A 20,179-nucleotide genomic window follows, 5' to 3' on the forward strand; every position below is an offset into this window, starting at 1 on the left:
GTGGTATGTTGGATCTAGTTCCCCGGCCAGGGATTGAACCTAGGCCCCCTGCATTGGGAGTATGGAATCTTGGCCACTGGACCACCAGGGAAGCCCCTCTTTTTTTTTTTTTTTAACTTTTAAACATTCAACCTAGTTACTCTTGTTTTGACATCTGTATATAAAAAGTTAAATATCTTTTCATATAGGAGGTCATGTTAGAATTCAGAAGCCAAGAGAAATTGATAGTCAGCTATGTGCCCTCCTGAATGGAAATCCTAAGTTATAAAAAACATTAACCAGTGGATGAGATTGTTTTTGAAGTCTGTTTTCCAATCGCATCGGTTCCTTAGAGGCAGGGCCCATGTCTCCCACAATCATGCTATATTCCTTATTCCCGGTAGATTGTCTGGCTGGAGAATTTATTTAATTATTATTTGCTAACTGACTGAAAGAAAAAGTGAATGGTACAATCCAGCACTGAATTTCATTTCAGAGGTTCATTTTCCTCAGCACCTGTTGCTTGATTGGAAGACAAAACTGTTCAGTCATATATGATTTAAAAATATATATGTACATGTATGGCCTTCCCTGGTGGCTCAAATGGTGAAGAATCTGCCTGCAATACAGGAGACCTAGGTTTGATCCCTGGGTCAGGAAAATCCCTGGAGAAGGGAATGACAACCCACTCCAGTATTCTTGCCTGGAGAATCCCATGGACAGAGGATCCTAGCAGGCTATAGTCCGTAGGGTCACAAAGAGTCGGACACGACTGAGCAACTAACACACATATGTATATGTGTTTGTGTTTATATATATTTATATATATCTCAGTATATACTTACATGGTCCAGTGTGGAGGAGAATTGTATGGATACACACCCAATGTTAATAATTGTTATTGGGTGCATCGAGCACAGCTGCGCGCACATCCCATATTGAAATTTGCATAATCTTCACAACCATTTCGCAGGGTCACAGCTATTCTCATACCCATGATGCAGATGAGGAAACCAAGGCACACAGGCTTAGTAACTTTTCCAGGGTCCTGGGCTTTTAATCGGCTCAGCCCAGAATTGAAGGTGGACAGTTTGATTCCTGGGTTCCTGCTCAAAATCATGACTCTCTGATCTCTGACAGTGTTTCACATACAGACTTCTGTATAACACGGGCCTGTGCGTGATTTCTCTGAACTGCTGTGGAAGTTCTCTAGAAGTATGCTGAGGTTTAAATATTATCCCCAACTCTTCTGTCAGCTGAGTGCTGATCTCATCTTTTTTATTTGGTTTACTTAAAAAGTCCTATCTTTTGAACTAATAGGTGTATGTTGATTTTTCTAAATTATTAGGTTATGGACCCCAGGGCAACAGGTGATTAATTTTTGCCTTATAAAGTTTCAGCGACTGCCTTTAGGAATTTACTTACAAAGCATTGACCTTATGTACAGCGGACTCAACATTTGGTCCTCATTTGTGGTAAAAATGTATAATTAGGATCTGACCCAAAGAAACTTAAAGCAGGGTCTGGGAGATAAACAGATAATTTGTAGAAGTAGGAATGTAAAAAGAACCTGTCTGCCAATACAGGAGACATAAGATACGCGAATTCGATCCCTGTGTTGGGAAGATCCTCTGGAAGGAGGGCATGGCAGCCCACTCCAGTATTCTTGCCTGGAGAATCCCATGAGCAGAGGAGCCTGGTGGGCTACAGTCCACGGGGTTGCAGAGAATCAGACACAACTGAAGCGTCTTAGCATGTACACAAGAATGTAAAAAGGTCTCCCAAAGAGACAATGTGGAATCTTGGAATTTTACTCTTGTGAGGGATGTGGAAATGATATGTTCTAAGCCTCACCCTGGTGAGAGTTAGGCAAAATCCTTTGGCTCTGGGGTGTCAATTGTAGGATGAGTTACTTAACCCCTCTGTGACTCAGTTTCCTTTCCTCGAAAATGGGGTGATAATAACACTACTCAGCTCCTTAGTTACATTGTAAGGATTAAACGAGGGAGTAAACATACATGGAGTACTTAAAACAGTTCTCGCACACAGGAAGCGCTTAATAAATATTATCACTGAAGTTATCATTTTACAATTGAGGAAATTGAATCTCAGATAAATTAGATTGCTTACCCAAGGTTAACCCAGCTAGCTAAGAACAGAGCCTGGACTGGAACACTGACCCACATGGACTCAGAGCTCTTAGTATTGTCAGTAGAACTGTTGGCAAGCAGACCTCCACTTAACAATACAGAATTTCTGCATTTACCCAGGATCCGGTCTATATGATGAACTTTTTGCTGGCCTTCATTTTTTCTTCTGGGAAATATATATTAAGCTTTTTTTTTTTTTTTTTTTAATGCCAGTGTTATGGGAAGGAAAAAAAAAAAGAACTTACCATACTTTTTTTCATACATAATCCAAATTTCAAATGTATTAATTTTGCCGAATGCCATGGCAACATACATATCTGTTTTTCAGTTCATGAAAGGTATTTTGGGAGTTATTGGCTCCTGCATGCCTGAGCGTTTTCGTCTTTCAGCTATAGAAATCCACTGTGTGTCCTCCTCATTTTGTGTTTCTGCTTCTATTCAAAGCGAGAATAAAAGCAGTTAGTTTCTGGGTTGTAATATTCTTAGTGAACGGTGGCTTTCTAAAACAGTAACACCTTGACTGAAATGAAAACTCTGCCGTATCATAAAAGATATTCTAATTACTGCATCTAGTTAAAAGGAGAATAAATCACTGAGAGATTATTTTAAGTGCCTTAAATATAATAAAGAAGAATAATGGACGTTGAACAGCTTGACAAGTTTGATGAATTCAGACTATGGCTGATTTCTGCTGCTTTCTAATGGAAAAGGAGAACATTTTACTTTCCTGGTGTATTGTCAAAGGTAATTTTTGTTGGGGAAGATAAGCGGAAACCTTATCTTTGCTGAGCACTTAAAGGACTAGGCATTAGCCAAGGCAGTCCATTATCTCCTTTAATCCTTCCTGACCTTATAGATAACGTTATGCCCATTTTACATCTCAGAAAAATGAGGCTCAGAGAATTTAAGTAACTTACCTCAAGGTACCTGCTGCTAAGTGGGATCTGGTTGTGCTAACCTGTCGGATCTGTCATCAGAGCCCACGCCTTTTTCCTGTATTACCTTATCTCCACTGTCACAGAGATGCTTGAATCTTCCCCTTTGATACAGAATGAGTGTGTCCAAAAGAGTTTAATTTCTTTTCTTCATTTTTTATAATCTTTTGGCCACACTGCACAGCATGTTGGATCTTACTTCCCTGAACCCTGACCCTCTGCATTAGCAGGAGTCTTAACCACTGGACCAAAAGAGGAGTTCCCAAGAGAGTTTTATTTCTTTGAGCCTCTGTAAAATGGGACCCATCAGGTCATTGTGGACATTCAAGGAAACATATTTAAACCTCTTTACTTAGTGCTTAACTTATTACACCACAAATGCAGACTGCCTAGGAGATGTTAAGTATTACCAACTGACAGATGTGTTCCCAGAGTTAAGAGTTTTAGCTTTTGTTTAATTAATTAAATCTTCAATTGTGTCTGTAAATTCAAAAATATATCTCTTGAGTTTCTGGAAATGAAAAAGGTGATAGAACTGATCAAAATAGTATAGATTTTCTGTTACACTTGCCTTCGTAAATGTACTAACATTTATTTAATTAATGTGGACTCAATAGCAGTGCTACTGTGATAAATGTGCATGTGTTCACGTGTGTATGTGTGTGTGTGCTGGTTATTGCTCTGTCTGCAGGAGGGTAAAAATATCAATGATTAGAAATTTAAATCAGAAGCAAATACTTTTTTATTTTTGCATTGTTTTCTCTTTAAAGAATGTTATTGCTGGTAAAGTATTTTGCAAACATTTTTATCCAGAAATAAATATGAAGCATTTTTAGCGGTTACACTTTCTGTATTTCTTTTACAGTACATTTTGGATGCTAGTTTGCAGATTTTTTTCCCTTTAAATCTGCAAACGAAGCAGAATGCATTCCAAATACATAAAATATAGAGAATCTATTAGTGCAGTTGCCTACCATTATGAAAATGATACATGTTTTAAATAATAGTCAAGCCAATTAACTTTTAAGATTCCATGTAGATATTTGACTCTATTCATAGCTTTCCATTGAAGGCATTTATAGGAACTATACTCATGAATTAAAAAGCAGAGACATTACTTTGCCAACAAACGTCCGTCTGGTCAAGGCTGTGGTTTTTCCAGTGGTTATATATGGATGTGAGAGTTGGACTGTGAGGAAAGCTGAGCGCTGAAAAATTTATGCTTTTGAACTATGGTGTTGGAGAAGACTCTTGAGAGTCCCTTGGACTGCAAGGAGATCCAACCAGTCCATCCTAGAGGAGATCAGTCCTGGGTGTTCATTGGAAGGACTGATGCTGAAGCTGAAACTCCAATACTTTGGCCACCTCATGCGAAGAGTTGACTCATTGGAAAAGACCCTGATACTGGGAGGGATCGGGGGCAAGAGGAGAAGGGGACGACAGAGGATGAGATGGTTGGATGGCATCACTGACTCGATGGGCATGAGTTTGAGTAAACTCCAGGAGTTTGTGATGGACAGGGAGGCCTGGCATGCTGAGATTCATGGGGTCGCAAAGAGTCGGAGATGACTGAGCGACTGAACTGAACTGAACTGATACTCATGAAACTCATAGAAATAAACTCTTCGTTGCAACCATCTTCACAGGTGTTTGATATTTCTTCCTTAAATATCTTTTGATATTAAAGAATAATATAAAATCCTCTATTTCTGTGTTCCTATTTTTAACCCTAATTTTCATTCATTCACATTTATAGGGATGTATCAGGACTAGATTCCCTAATTCTTTCCTCATGTTCAGACAGAAAATCTTACAGAATCTTCTACTTTCAACACATCCATTCAGGTGTATTCAGGCTTTTCTGTTGGTCTTGTGGGAGTAAATATAAATATAGATTAAGGTTGTCTCAGTCTTTTTTAGTCAAGCAGAGGTGGAAAAGTGTATGAGTGTTATTACTTAATGGTTCTTTTCATAATGTTAAATAATGTTATATTCTCTCTTTGTCTGATATGTTGAATCAGCTGAAGAGATAAATAATAGCAAAAAGGATGAATGTGGCTCCATAATCAGGGATGAACATGGTATGATCCATCTTGATCCAATAAGCAGATAAATTATTCCACAATTGCATTATTTAATAAGAGAACAAACACTGTTAGATTTTTAGTAGAGGTGCCTGTAGATAAGCTTGTCTTTCTTGATCTTTTATAGCTAATTTTTTTTGTAAATTATATGACCAGTTAATCTAAAAAATGTACTTTTATAGCTGATTTGATTGAGAAATATGTTAGAATATGTATGTAGAATCATTTAAAGGACAGGTTTAGTAATGGGCCAAAATCTAATGTGGTAGCATTAAAATTATTTTTATTTTTTATTTTTTTAAATTATTTTTATTTAGAAAAGAATTTAATGTTGTTGAGACTATTCAATTCTGATACAAAATAAGAAATTCTAATCCTATAAGATATACTTATCTGTGTTACCTGTGTTTTAAAATATTTGTGAGGCTTATCACATCAAAATGATTATGCTTTCATAATTTATAGCGATTTTGATTGAATTAGCTGAACTAGGATAACATATAAATAGCATAAAAGGCAATTCTTCTAAAATTGTGAAATTTTCAGTGTAGACTATCATATAAAGGTTAAATGACATTAAAGATAATAATGTATATAATGAAGTCAAGAAAAGAGCATTTAATAGGAATTTATCTCTTTAGTTGTAGAAGATAATAAGATCTTTGTCTTGCTGTTGTTGTTCACATAGTAGCAATTTTGAAATCAGTGGTCTTCAAATAGCACATCATTGCATTTACTATGAGAAAGAGATATATTTCTTACACATGCACACACACACACACACACTCACACACATGTGCACACCCAATGATCTCTGCAATGATGGGGGCCTTACTCTTAAAATATTCTTTGTTTTGCTCTGTTTTACTTTTCTGTTAAATAAAATTTTGTGAACAAAATGAATATAGGACATTGTCTTTAAAAGGCATAATCAGTGACTGATTTTTTGAAGTGGAAAGGATGAATGACATCCTATGTACATAGAAACTTGAAAGACCAAACACAGTGATTTATTGATAAACTAGATGTTGGTGAAACTGAAGTTGTACCCTTTCCTTTACTTTTTCAGTTGTGATATTTTTATATGTCTCAGTCTTAAAGCTTGTAGAGCAGGAATATATTCGTTGACTTATTTATATAGCTACCTACCCATGTGAAGAATGGTAAATTTATACACAAAGATTTTCACTAACTTGTTGCAAAAGTGAGTTTCATAATTTCTCAGAATATGGTTAGCCTCTTGATTTGGCAAACTGGGGGAGGATATCAGATATATACCCCACCCCAATCAATTAACATTTCTCAACACATTTACTTACGTGCAAACAGTAAAGATATTTGTAACCAGTCATAGTAAATGTCATTAAGTTTGTGAGTTAAATTGTATTGGGCAGACGTTAAGTACATTAAACATGTACCCTTATGTTCGACAAAATAGCATCATTATTTAGTGAAGAAAATTTGTTGTTGGTTTTTAAGATGTTCTGTTTGTTTTGAGGTTCTATAGATTTCCTGTAATATGTCTACATCTATTTTTAAATTTGTTTATTTTGCTTCTTCAAATGTGTTGATGCTGTATCTTTTGAACATTCTGGAAATTTCTCAACTGATATTGTATGTTTCCTCTTCCCCATTCTTTCTCTTTCTTTTGTGGAACTCCTCTTGGTACTTTTTCTTTTATACTATATTCTTTTTTATCTATTTTATATTTTCTCTTTCTTTCACTTCTGTTTCATCCACTAGAACGTAAGCTCTATTAGGATCAAAAGTCTTTGTTTTGTTCAACAACGTTCACCAATTGTTTACAAGAGTGACTCACTTAGAATGGATGCACAATGAACAATAGAAGTATTTGTTGAATGAGTGAATGATTTCTGCATAATTTCTTCTGTTTTTCGGTTAGATTAGCTTTCATTGCTTCTAATCTGCTGTTTAACCCGAATGCTGTGTTCCTAAGTTCAGTGGCCCCATTTTTCATTTGTTGATGTTCTGTTTGATTTCATTTCTAATGTGTCCTTTCACTGTGACTTCTTTTCCTCCTTTTATGTCTCTGTTAACATTGTAAAGTGAAAGTCGCTGAGTTGTGTCCGACTCTTTTCCACCCCATGGATGGTATAGTCCATGGAATTCTCCAGGCGAGAATATTGGAGTGAGTAGCCTTTCCTTTCTCCAGGGGATCTTCCCAGCGCAGGGATCTAACCCAGGGTTTGATTGCATTGCAGGCGAATTCTTTACCAGCTGAGTCCCAAGGGGTTTCTTTCAGATTGTTCTCTCCGACAAGATCTTGGGGTGCTTATCTTCTGCAGTTGGGTACTTATGTTTCTGATTTTCGATTGTGAGCTCATCTGGGGTGTCTGTTTTCTGTGGAAGCCTCATGTGCTCTGGGCTTTGGGAGAGTTCTTACTAAGTGGTTTTATGTCAGCTTCTGCCAATTTCCCGCGTTTCATTGGTTTGGAGTCAGCTTTTATGTTAACTTATGGCTTGGGGGTTCCCGAACTATGCAAACCATGTGCATTTCGATTCTGTAAGTGCATGTGGAAAGTGTTCAGAGATTTGGTTACTCATAGGGAACTCTTCCTTTGCCTACCGGAGCCCTTGCCAGAATCATGTTTCCTTGCCACTTTTTTGAATCAACGACTTGAAGACAGTAGTCTTTCCAGACCCTTGGCTTTGTGAAAGAGGCTGTGGATCTTTCCTCCTGAGGGCCTTCTCCAGCTCTTATCCTTTAGGACCATAGATCTGCTAATGTTTCCAGTTACGGGCTTTCTACTCTGCTGTTGCTTTCTTCTGGGAATTTCACTTCTTTGAGTTTGAGTATGTACTTAACTTTTTTCATTATTGTATTTTATCCAAGATTTTTACATCTTTCTAACTTTTGAAGGAGTGCATTACTTTGGACCACCGTATTATTGAAACTAGAAGTCCCCTCTCATTTCTAAGCTCAGTTGTTTTGTCAGTTTTTGCTTTGCTAGTCTAAATACAGTGTGAAATGTTCTCCTGAACCTAGAGGATGTCTGTCAGAAAAACCGAGCCTTCATTCTTTCATTTTACCCTATGAGATCTTCCTTTTACCTTTCTAGAACAAGACTTAAGCATCCACAGGAGATAAAGGAAACAGCTTTGTCATTCATCTTTGTATCTGCTGTTTTAAAAAATATATATATTTTTTTGTTTGTTTATTTGGCTGCACTGGGTCTTAGTTGTGGCACATGAGGTCTTCGATCTTCCTTGCGGCATGTGGGATCTTTATTTGGGGCAGGCGAACACTCAGTTATGGCATGTGGGATCTGGTTTCCTGATCAGGGATCAAACTCGGGCCCCCTGCTTTGGGATCTTGAAGGCTTACCCACTGGACCACCAGGGATGTCCTTGTACCTGCTGTTTGTCGATGGATCCCTGCATAAAATATGCCCAACTTTGTCATAATTGATCTATAGCTTTGCTTTGAGTTTAGTATTCAGGGTGAGGCACTGGTGTAGCCCTCGATGACCAACACTGAAAGTCCTGGATAAACCTAGACAGTTTGTCACCCTAATCTGGGATCCCTTCCAGAGATCAGAGAAATCCTTTCAAGCTTTTCCTACTGTATAGCCTCCGAGCTCAAGCACCAACTGTGGTGTTATATTGAGATGTCTTTGTTAAGATGCATTTTTATATATTGAAATGGCAAAGATAAATACCCATCTATTTAAAAAGAGAGCCTTGAAAGGTTCCGAGTCCTACTGAATAGGGAAAATATCCTCAACCAGTGAGAAGGTCTGGAAGTATCATCAAGATTTATTTTGGGGGACTAGTAGATTGTATTTGTAGAACTATGCTCAGTATCATTGTGGCTGGCCTGGACAACCCTCAAGAATACACTTCATATTGATTTTATTGTAGACGTCTGTGAGGCAAAGCAGAGGCAAATGACGGCATACGTGTTTACCAGCAATGCAAATCAAAAGAGCCAGGGGCAGCAAAATTGCTCCTGACACCTCTGCCCTTTTTTTCTCTTGATTTGAACTAAAGACATGTATGCAGTCGAAATCCGGACTAGCAAGTGAAGGTCCACCATCTCGATAACCAGCTCACTTGGGTGACTTACCATGTGCTTATAGGAGTAGTGGATTCTCTTGAATTAAAACATCTATCACTCTTGGCTAAATCTCATAGCAGCCTGGGAGGTGAAGTGGGAGCGCTGGTGAAGAAGGACGTTCAATAACCTGTCTTGCAAGTGACAAAATGCCCACCAGCACCAATGCCCCTTCTAAATTATGAAAACTTTAAACAGTTCTCAAGATCTGTGGCCACCACTGCAAATACAAAGACCCGTTCCTTAACACACACATACATACACACACTTTTTTTTTTTTTTTTTCTGTTTCATGGGCATGAGAATCTTCTATTATTAACAGCACATAATTCAAAAAGTGAGGCAAAAGAGGAAGGAAACAGTTGAGAAAGGAAGGTAGTGGCCAGAATGCTCAAAGGGTTTTTTTCAGCTTTTGCAAAAATTGATAACCATAATACTGTGCTTTCTGTTTAAGGCTTTAACTCAAAAACTGAAAGAAGTACTTTCAAAAACAGAATGAGAGATAAAAAGGAAGAGTGCTCCTAATCCAAATTGATTGAGTCGTACCAGCAGTCGTAAAACTCAAAATGTGGGCTCCCCAGAAGTTTTTAAATCTTGATGTTTTACGTAGATCCTTAGTCTTTGGAAATCTGTCTTGTGATAATTCCAACAATATGAGTCAAATGCAGCATTCTGCCATGGGCTTTCCAGGTAGCACTAGTGTTAAAGAACTCACCTGCCAGTGCAGGAGACGCAAGAGACTCGGGTTCGATCCCTGGATCAGGTAGATCCCCTGGAGTAGGAAATGGCACCCTACACCAGTATTCTTGCCTGAAGAATTCCATGGGCAGAAGAGCCTGGTGGCCTACAGTCCATGGGGTTGCAAAGAGTCAGACAAGACTGAGCACCTGAGCTTATACCGTAGCATTCTGCTGTAGGTCTTACATGGTGGGGCAGCATTCCAGCAACTACAAATGTATATTTTCTGACAGTTGTGCATTGGCTGCAGTTGTTCTTTTGCAGAATCACTTGTTTTGAAAGTCTTCATATGTTTAGGGTGCGCTGGGTTATTGTAATTATTTCACTCTGATTCTGTTGTTCTGTAGCTGTGTTTCAGACAGCTATGGTTTAGGGACTGAAGCTGAAAAGAGGTCTTAAGAACTTACTGTTGCTCTCCCCTCCTTATCTCCCACATTCTTACTGTAAAATACAGATACATTTTTTTTTATTGAGTATTGGAAGAGTATTGGAATTTCTAGAACTTTCAGTAGCATTGTGTTTTTTCTTTGCTTCACAGTAGGAAGAAAAAATGGACTTAGTAATCATTTAAATGTTCTCTGAGGCCCTTGAAGATCATGTAGGAGAAACATAGCAAAATATTACCATTGCTCTTCCTTATATGTATTTGCTAATGAAGTCTTTCTCATTCTGAGGTCGAGAGACTACTTGAAATCTGATTAATGAAAAATAACTCGAGTTTTAGCATTTTACATTGAAAGTGTTTGTTGCTCAGTCATGTCCGACTCTTTGTGACCCCACAGACTGGAATACTGGAATGGGTTGCCATTTCCTTTTCCAGGGGATCTTCCCAACCCAGGAATCAAACCTAGGTCTCTTGCATTGTAGGTGGATTCTTTACCATTTGAGCTATTCCAGGGTCAGATTGAAATGTACGAAGTACAGTTTTATGTAAAATGTCTTAGATAGAGAAGGTGGAAACATTGAAAAAAAAAAAGCTTTACTGTATGAATGAATTTACTGGTTTTCATTGATCATTGGACCATTTTCAGATGTAGAATGCTACTATTTTGAAATTACTATTGATTCTGTTATTAAGATCAAGTGCATGTTCATTTTAATAGCCATTTTCCTTCTGATTTTTAATATTGAAACTCCTCGAATGCCCTCAGTTGATAATTTGTTTAGCTCTCTATTAATTGGACCAAGGCATAACTTTGTACACAGTGTTTTTTTTCTCCTTCTATTTCACATTTTGTTTCTGCTTCAGTTAGTGTATGCCTTGAGCAAAAGTGAAGTGAATTTGCTGTTTGCTTTAGTCTTTGCCTTTGAAAAAAATGTTTTATTGCCACTTTTCATGGTTGATCTAATAGGGTTCACAAACAATGAAAGAATAAGAAAATTCATTTTGAGGGCTTAGTAGTAGTATTATAAATTTATTCCTTACAATAATTAGAAAAAAGGATGAGTACTACTTTTGTTTGTAATAGAGCAGTCTTGAGCATTTCTATTTACATATTTTCCATTGCTTGTATCGTAGAAGAAGAATGGACTCTAGACTTTTCCCATTTTAGTGCAGAATTTAGGTTCATTGTAGACTGCAAGCTTTTGAACTGTGGTTGGAGAAGACTCTTGAGAGTCCCTTGGACTGCAAGGAGATCCAACCAGGCTGTCCTTACACAAATCAGTTCTGAATATTCATTGGAAGGACTGATGCTGAAGCTGAAACTCCAATACTTTGGCCACCTGATGCGAAGAGCTGACTCATTGGAAAAGACCCTGATGCTGGGAGGGATTGAAGGCGGGAGGAGAAAGGGACGACAGAGGATGAGATGGTTGGATGGCATCACTGACTCAATGGACATGGGTTTGAGTAAACTCTGGGAGTTGGTGATGTACAGGGAGGCCTGGCATGCTGCAGTCCATGAGGTCGCAAAGAGTCAGACACGACTGAGCGACTGAACTGAACTGAGGCCGCAAGGTTTTCTCACCTTGAAGATTTATGGTAGGATCTCATCTTCTTGTGCTGCAGTTATTGTTAGAGTTTGTGAACTCATGATTTCAATACTCTGGTAGGGATCACATTCAGATTGAAAAAGAAGGAGCTCCAGAGCACTTCCATGGTGGTTCAGTGGCTGAGACTCCCAAGTTCCCAGTGCAGGGGGCCAGGTCCCATCCCCAATCAGGGAACTAGATCCCACGTGCTGCAACTAAGACCCAGCACAGTCAAATAAACAAATAAATACTTAAAAAAGAAAAACCAGGAGCTCCAGCCCTGTAATGCCATCTATTGAGACGATTTCTAGTGGATTGCCCGCAACAGTGTCTCAGGAATTGTGGTGTCATTGGCGGTCTTAGTGCAGATGTGGCCATGATGTGCCATCAACGTGTATTACCTATGGAGAAGTCCCTTGTGGAGAGCGGTGCTCTGGCAAGGAAGCAGAGCCTCAGTTTTCCCATCTGTACGGTGATAAGACTTCCTCGTGCACATCCCTTGTAAGAATGGAGGAAACACACTAGACTGGCTTAGAGCAGGCGCTCGTTGTTGTTGTCGTTGTTTTTTCTCTTTTTTTTCACTCATTCACCCCCATGTTGTTATGTTTACATGCTCACAGGAATGTAGTGAAATATAAAATAACATTGCCTAGTTTTCTTTTTTAAGATTTAATTTTTTAGGGTAGTTTTAGACTTACAGCAAAATTGAGGGGAAGGTACAGAAACTTCCCATATACCCCCTGAACCCACCCGTGGCCCAGTGTCCCCCATTATCAGCATCATTTGGCAGACTGGTGCATTTGTTACTGAGGATGAACCTGCATTGACATGCCGTAATTACCCAAAGTCCCTAGATTACATTAGGCTCCACTCTTGGAGTTGTGTATTCTCTGGGTATGACACATGTACGGATTGTCATTATGATGTCATCCAGAGTGTTCCCACTGCCCGAAAAGTCCCCTGTGCCCTGCAGGCCCTCCCCACCCCCTTCCCTGCCAGCAAACACTGCCCTTTGTGTTATCTCCATAGTTTCATTTTCCCCAGAAGGTCATATAATTGGAATCATACAGTTATGTAGCCTTTTCAAATTGCCTTTCTTTCACTCAGTCATATGTATTTAAGGTTTATATCATGATGTTCTAAAAGCTAGAGATATGATATATAGATTTCACAAAAGGGCTTTTGAAACTGAAATCTACATCCTTGGAGAGGAGTCCTGATTGGCTTGCACGAAGGGCCCTGGGTTATGGGAAGGAAAGAAGGCAGCTAATAAATTTTAAGTCCCAGCTCCTGCTCTGCTGTGTCAGAGTCTGGGTGGACAGTCTAGTGGTCAGAAACCGAAGCCTTAGCTTTTGGAGAGGAGGGTGGAGAGTGGGGAACAACCAGTCAAGAAGAGGGGAGTCTTAGAGTGTTCTGCCAATCTTTCCAACCCTTCCGTAGCTACACTGCCTTTTCCGCAGTTATGTCCCCTCCTCAGTAGAGCATCCCCGATGCCCTCACCCTTCCTGGTGCCTACCTTCTTGACCTATTCCTGCATCTCTTTCTCGTGTGTCTGTCTTTGCCCTCCACCCTTTATTGCATCCTCTGTGCCTGGCATAGCATAGATGCCCAGCAAACATATTGTTAAGAGAAAGCACAGAGGAACAAAGAAACAAAGATGAGACATTGAAAAGTGATAGCTAAGTCCGTAAAGGATCTGCCTGCAATGCCGGAGACCCGGATTCGACCCCTGGGTCAGGAAGATCCTCTGGAGAAGGAAATGGCAACCGAGTCCCGTATTCTTGCCTGGAGAATCCCAAGGACAGAGGGGCCTGGCAGGCTACAGTCCACAGGGTCGCAAGAGTCAGACACGACTTAGCGTCTAAACCACCACCATTGAGGGAGAAGAGAGAAACGGAGCGATGAAAAGTGTAGTCTTAGACCTCCTGTGGACTATCAGAAAATTACCGACACTGAAGGAATTTTGTTAATGATCATCATTGAAGAAAATTATGTTTGCACCGTTCTTGTGTGTTGGAGGGTGCCCAGGCATCATTAGGTGGAAATTCACAAATGTTTCCTTGTGAAAAAGTCCATCAGGGCCAGAGAAGGTCTAGGAAGCTTATCTTTGAAGATAACTTTCTTATGAATTTCCAACTCAGACTTAGCTTTCGGGGGCCAGGGCTGCTAGGTGATCTTAAGAGCAGCTGGAAGGGCCCTAATGGGGTCCAGCTGTGGACCCAGAGAGAGCACCTTCCCAGGACGGCATTAGCGGGGAGACCCCTGGCCTCCGCGGTTTCCTCTGGGCTTTATGGGTCCCCGTGGCCTGCTGCATTGATCTTGCGTTTTCAGGTTTTATAGCGATTCTAAACATGTGAGGGTGCGTACTTGCTCTTTGATGTTGCCTTTGATAGAAGCCAGAGTGCTTTACCTGCGCCTGTGTTTAATGATGGTGGAGGGGTCACCGCCCTGAAGCAGAATGCTCCCCGGGGAGGCTGGCTTTGTGCACAGCTCTTTTTTCTTTTTTTGAGGTTGTTGATGGGCAGGCTTTAGTCAAGGGTGTTTCTTGTTTTATTTTTGAAAATAAGGTATATTAAAGGTAGACATGTTATCCTGCTGGTGTTTTGTTTTTTCATTGCATCTTGTTCAGTGGTGCCTCTTGGTAGAAAAGAGGGTGGGGTGGGACAGAAAAGACAATATTCATATAACTGTATGGTATTTGTGACTTCCCATAATTCACCTAAGTTTTATCTTTATCTGCATCCCCCTTAGAAAGCAGTTATTGTGTCTCCATTTTTCAGATGGGAAATTAGAGCCATGTGAATTTTAGAGACATACCCACTGGTGGTTATAGTGAATGTAACCTAAATTAGAATTCAGGGCTCTCATTGCTAGATATGTGACAGAATTCAGGATGATCCTGGCATTTCTATGGACTCTTCCGAGGAGTCAGATTGCCTTTTCTGAGTAGAACTCAGAGTATGTTAATGGAATCATAGGACTTAAGAATGGAAGAGCCTTTCATGGGATCTTGTACTCTAAGCTGGCATCGCATCTTCTGCAAGCTTGCAGTGGGGGTGACCAGCCTGGACATGGATATCTTTATCGTTTATATTCTAAATAAGTAAATTGAACTTATGAGAAAATTGGACCATTCGCCGTATGATTTTGTCCAGGAGCACTTATCAGAGATGGTTAAAGTGAGAAGTGAAAGTTACTGAGTCGTGTCTGACTCTTTGTGACCCCAGGACTGTAGCCCGCCAGGCTCCTCCGTCCATGGAATTCTCCAGGCAAGAATACTGGAATAGGTAGCTATTCCCTTCTCCAGGGGATCTTCCTGACCCAGGGATTAAACTTGGGGCTCCTGCAGGCAGTCTTTAACCATCTGAGCCACCACGGAATTCTCATTAGAGAGTGGTTACATTATGGTTTTCTGTCTTTGTTTGTCTTTAGCCTGCCTTGGTCACCAGCTTCCAAAAGAAATCAGCTTCCTGTGTCCCTCCCTTTAATTTGGAAGAGCAGCTCAGGGACCCCCAAACAGCCTCTTAGAAATTGGTGTGCTTATCAGACGGCACCTGAAGTTTGATGGTGAGGTTACAAAGGCAAGGCGATGGTTATTAGCTCCTAATCCACCTTTAACCACGTCATTAGAATTGAGAATTGTTTATCAAGGGATTAACTTCATAAAGTACAAGTGAGGTGATTCCTTTTGGAAAATAATACTGGAGGCCTAAAGTGTGTAGACCTTATGTGACTGAAAATGACCTACTTCCCTGTGTGTACTCCTAATTACTTTCTTATGTGTTTGAATTTCTTTGAATTTATTAATGGAGTAGATTCAGAGTCGTTTATTGAAGTCATTTATTGGGGGCAGACTCTAAATTTAATGAAACAAAAATTTGGTGTGTTTTTATCCTAAGCAAGTCTTATGACAGTTGGTTTTCTGTTTCATCAGGGAGTAGAAAAAAAATTTTTTTCTAAACTGCTGTGCTACATTATTTTTACTGTATTTGAATATAGTGTTGATTGATCCTGGCTGACATTTATCCGACTGTACAAAGTGTTTGTATTAGTTGTTTCAAGAGCATTTTTTATTCTTAAATACGGATGAACTAATATGAATGTGGAAAATGGAACACACCCAAGAACAATTTATAGTTTTTCTAGACTTTATTGATGTCCTTAGTCATTCAGTGAGGACTAGAGTCGAAATTCCCATGATGGGTAGGAGAGCACAGACACCATTTATTACTTTGTTGATTATTGGTTACAAAGCATTGATGACTGTTAGTTCTGATGTGTTACTACTCACAAAATGGTGGTGGCCAGTTAGTAGGAAAATGACCTAATATGTTCATGCATAATATATACTCATATACATATGTATATGGATGGATGTGTGCATATTTGTGTTTCTAACTGTATATATCTAAAAGTCCTTCCATGATTTTGAGAGCTTAATTCTGTTTGCTACCTTTTGAGGACTCATAGAGTAACTTTTTATTGTTCTCCTCCTTCCATTGTCTATTTATTGAATCTGTTCACCATGCCAACCATAGTGCCAAGTAGTGGGAATGAAAAGATCAATAAGACACAGCCCCTGCCCTCAGGGTTGGAAGCAAATACTTATTATCCAGTTTGATGAGAGTTAGAAGAGACATATAAAGATGCCCTGGTACCCCCCAGAAAATACCCACCCAGTCAAAAAGGTTTACATGAGGGTATCATTTGCCTTCTAGTGGTAGTTTCATGGAATGTCTGTTTCAAGAGGACCCTTCCCTACATTTTTAGTTTTTATTAGTTATAGTTTCTCCAGGCTTCTGTCCTAAAATGTTTGCTGGTAATTCTGCACTCTGATTTTCATGTGTTTCTTTTTTTTTTAAGTGGCTATCTTTTTCGTTTCATGTTTGTTCCCTCTTGGCTTGTAAATATATCATAAACATATTTTTATCCATATCTAATTTCTGCAACTTTTAAAAAACTTTCCAAGCAGCCACCTCCTGACCTTCTTTTCCCTTAGCCACCCCCCCCCCCACCCCGCGAGGGCCATCTCCCTTTCTTTAGAGCCCTCGAATAGCGCTCTTCGTTTACAGTCCTGCCATCTGCCTGTTTTAGCCTCTTCTTCACTCTCTCTGTTTCTTCTATATAGATTTCCCCATATGTCTGCTTCTTCCTTTATCCACAAGTCCAGACACTCCTCCATAGCTTTCTTGCCACCCCATCCTGGTGTCCCGTCTGTTCATAAATAACTCTTTCATCCGTTTTGGATCCCCAGCCCCCACTCTTTCTAAAACGAGTGTGCAAATAAACCTGAAGGGCTTGGAGCCACGATGAACAGCATAGTTGTGATTCAGAATAGACTGCCTCCTTCCCATCACCTGTTTTGTTCCTCATTTTTCCAAGGCTAGTCTTCCTTGTATATTTCTCCACAATTTCCACTCAATGTCCATATAGAGCGACATGCAAAGTTATTTAATATCTTCATGAAAAAGTTTTGGCTCCTTCCTCACAAGACCATTTTGCCCTAACCAGTTACTCTAGCTTTCTGTGCTGCTTAGCAGTTGCTATTCTTGGAGTTAGTCACGTTTGAACCTTTTGTTCCTCGGAAATTAACGTAATATGTCAGAAGCAGCAGTCTCCCTGCCCTCGGTGCTTGGCAACCTGAAGCTCTCTGGATATGTTCTTTTGCGAGTCTGAGTTCTAGAATGTGTGCCACAAAAGGAGTGTCGCAGAGTAATCTGCAGAAGTGGCACTGTTGAGTGCTGTCTCATGCTCTAGATGGTTAACATGTCCCCCGTCCTCCTTGTAGCATCCTGCGCTAGTGACAGCCTGTCCTTCCTCTCTGTTCAAGAGTAAACGTTGGCAATTTGCTTGCCTTTAGAAATGTGTTACTGTAACCATTGCAAAGTTGTTAGTGTTTTTCGTTCCTGGTGTCAGTGATAATTTTACTCACAGAGTCCCTGCAGAGATTTAGCTCAGCAGGAAGTAAATCTAGGTAAGATTGCCTTGAAAATTGATCTAAAAAAACAGTAAAGGCTAACTATATTATTCCCTTTATTTAAAGAAGAAATCTGAAGTATAACTAACTTAATTATGTGGTGTAACTAGCGAGGACTAATAAGTTATGCCATGGCCGGGGCCTCATTTATTCGCTCTTCTCCCGCCCTCTCTCTCCTCTCTAAAGAAGTCAGAGATTAGAGTGATTCACACTATATTTCAGGAAGGGTGAAATGTCATGGCAAAAAATGAAAGATGGAACTGTTTCGTCCTGCAATGTTGCGAAAAATCAAAACTCCTAGTTCTCCTAGTGTCCTTGGGGAGCTAAATTTTTTACCAGTAACAAAATTGAAATCCTCTAAAGAATTAGACATTTGATTTCAAATGCCTCTTACTTTCTGAAGAGTTCTCTTTGTTTATATTCAAGGAAGAGGTTTTCACTGCAACAAGAGCATTGGAACTAAAAAAAAAAAATCATAAGTTAAAAGACACTGAAAACCGCAACCAATGAAACCTATTGCTGTTTCAGGTTCTTTTTGGAATTTAAAGTCAATCAGTACTGAGGAAATGTGAATTTTTGGAGAAATTTAGTCAGTATTCCTTTAATGACTCTAGTGCTTCAGCCCAGTTCTGTTAAATAGTTTATGTTGTTAAATTTCTGTGGCTTCTGATCATTGGATGTGCACAGATCCACATTTGTGGCTTATATTTAATTTTGCTTTTATATCTTGGCCAGTGTGAAGTTGAAAGTGGTCCAAAGGTACAGATTTCCAGTTAAAAAATAGATAATGCTGGGCATGTAACATATAGTTAATAATACTGTATTGTGTATTTGAAAGGCAGCTTAAAAATTCTCATCACAAGAGAAAATTGTAGCTATGTGAGATGTTAACTAGACTTATTGTGGTGATCATTTTGCAGTATATACACATATTGAATCATTATGTTGTACACCTGAAACTAATATGATATTGCAAGTCAGTTATATCCCAGTTTAGGAAAAAAAATGTTCTTTTACTTCTCAGACTTAGGAAGATTAAAAATCACCAATCATTTAAGAAGAGTTGCTGGTTATGAACAAAGTTCTAATTGCAGCTTATTTCCAGATTTATTGACTTTGTACAGTGCTTCTAAGCTAAGAACTAGATCTGAGTGGATTGGATTGTGGTGATGGTTCTAACTTTGTGGAAGTAATTTGAGAATGAAGTTTTAAATTTCTTCTCTTTTAAAAAAGTGATACTGTTTTTCTTACCTGTACCAAATTACTTGCCAAACATTAGATATCTAAAATCTTATTAATAACCATTTCCCCAAGCATTTATTCTTCAAGTGTGCACAGATTATCACACATTTTACCGATCACAGAGGAAATATTTCTTTGCTCTTGGAGTTGTGTGGTCAGGGAAGGTGCAGTCTTTGGTGACAAATTTTTCACCTCTAACCCTCTTACCCCTGCTATTTGGAATCATATGGTCATACTCTTTTGGGTTTTTTGGAACAAATTTTCTAAAGATCCAGCAATATAGTTTCAAGGTTACCTTCTAACAGGAACAAATACCTTAGCTCTTACTTCTTGATGTTTTCTTCTAAATTGGCTGTGGTCCGCAGGAGCTGAACTAATTAAGTTCAGGCTCAGGGCTGTTGGTTTACACCAAGGTGTATCTATACTTAACATTTTTATAATAAAAAAACCCATTTTTTTGGTCCTCATCTCTGGTGTTTTGTTTGCTTGCTCGCCAGTTTTCTCTCGGCGGTGGGAAATCTTGAGGGGGTTATTGTAAAAAATTCAAGGATTTTCAGGTTGGAGTTTCCTCTGCTGCCCAGAAACACATCTTGTGCAATCACTGCTGTGTTTCATTCACTCATTCTGCATTTCCTGAGTGTTTTATGATGTCATGGCATTGTGCTTTTTATTTGCTGGTACCAAAATCCCTTCTACATGCATTCACTCTGTGTTTGGAGTATCATCTGGTTGAATTTGCCCCCGAACTCTCTAGGATGATGGATTCTAACCATTGATGATGTTTAAGTCTCAGAAGAAACCAGAAACATGAACCTGATATCTGCTGCCTCAGTATTTCCCACTCTCTCGAGTCATGCATTTCTGTTCATATGAACAAGACTGATTCTTTTTCTGGAGGAAAATCAGTCAACGTTTTGACTTTTATCACAGGACGGAGGTACATACAGACTCTGGCTGCTGGAGTTCGTCTTGTCTCTGCTCATCTGATTTAGAGGAGCCCCTGTGTGGCCCACCAGGATGGTGGC

At 39.3% G+C, this 20,179-nt stretch overlaps 1 protein-coding gene across 17 annotated transcripts in view; it reads left to right on the forward strand.

Moving 5' to 3' along the window:
* TCF4 (transcription factor 4) overlaps positions 1 to 20,179 on the forward strand; it is a 377,557-nt gene that overhangs the window by 42,621 nt on the left and 314,757 nt on the right. The window lies entirely within an intron of this gene.

The sequence above is a fragment of the Odocoileus virginianus genome, chromosome 22 (genome assembly GCF_023699985.2).
Source record: "Odocoileus virginianus isolate 20LAN1187 ecotype Illinois chromosome 22, Ovbor_1.2, whole genome shotgun sequence".
Lineage (NCBI taxonomy): Eukaryota > Metazoa > Chordata > Mammalia > Artiodactyla > Cervidae > Odocoileus > Odocoileus virginianus.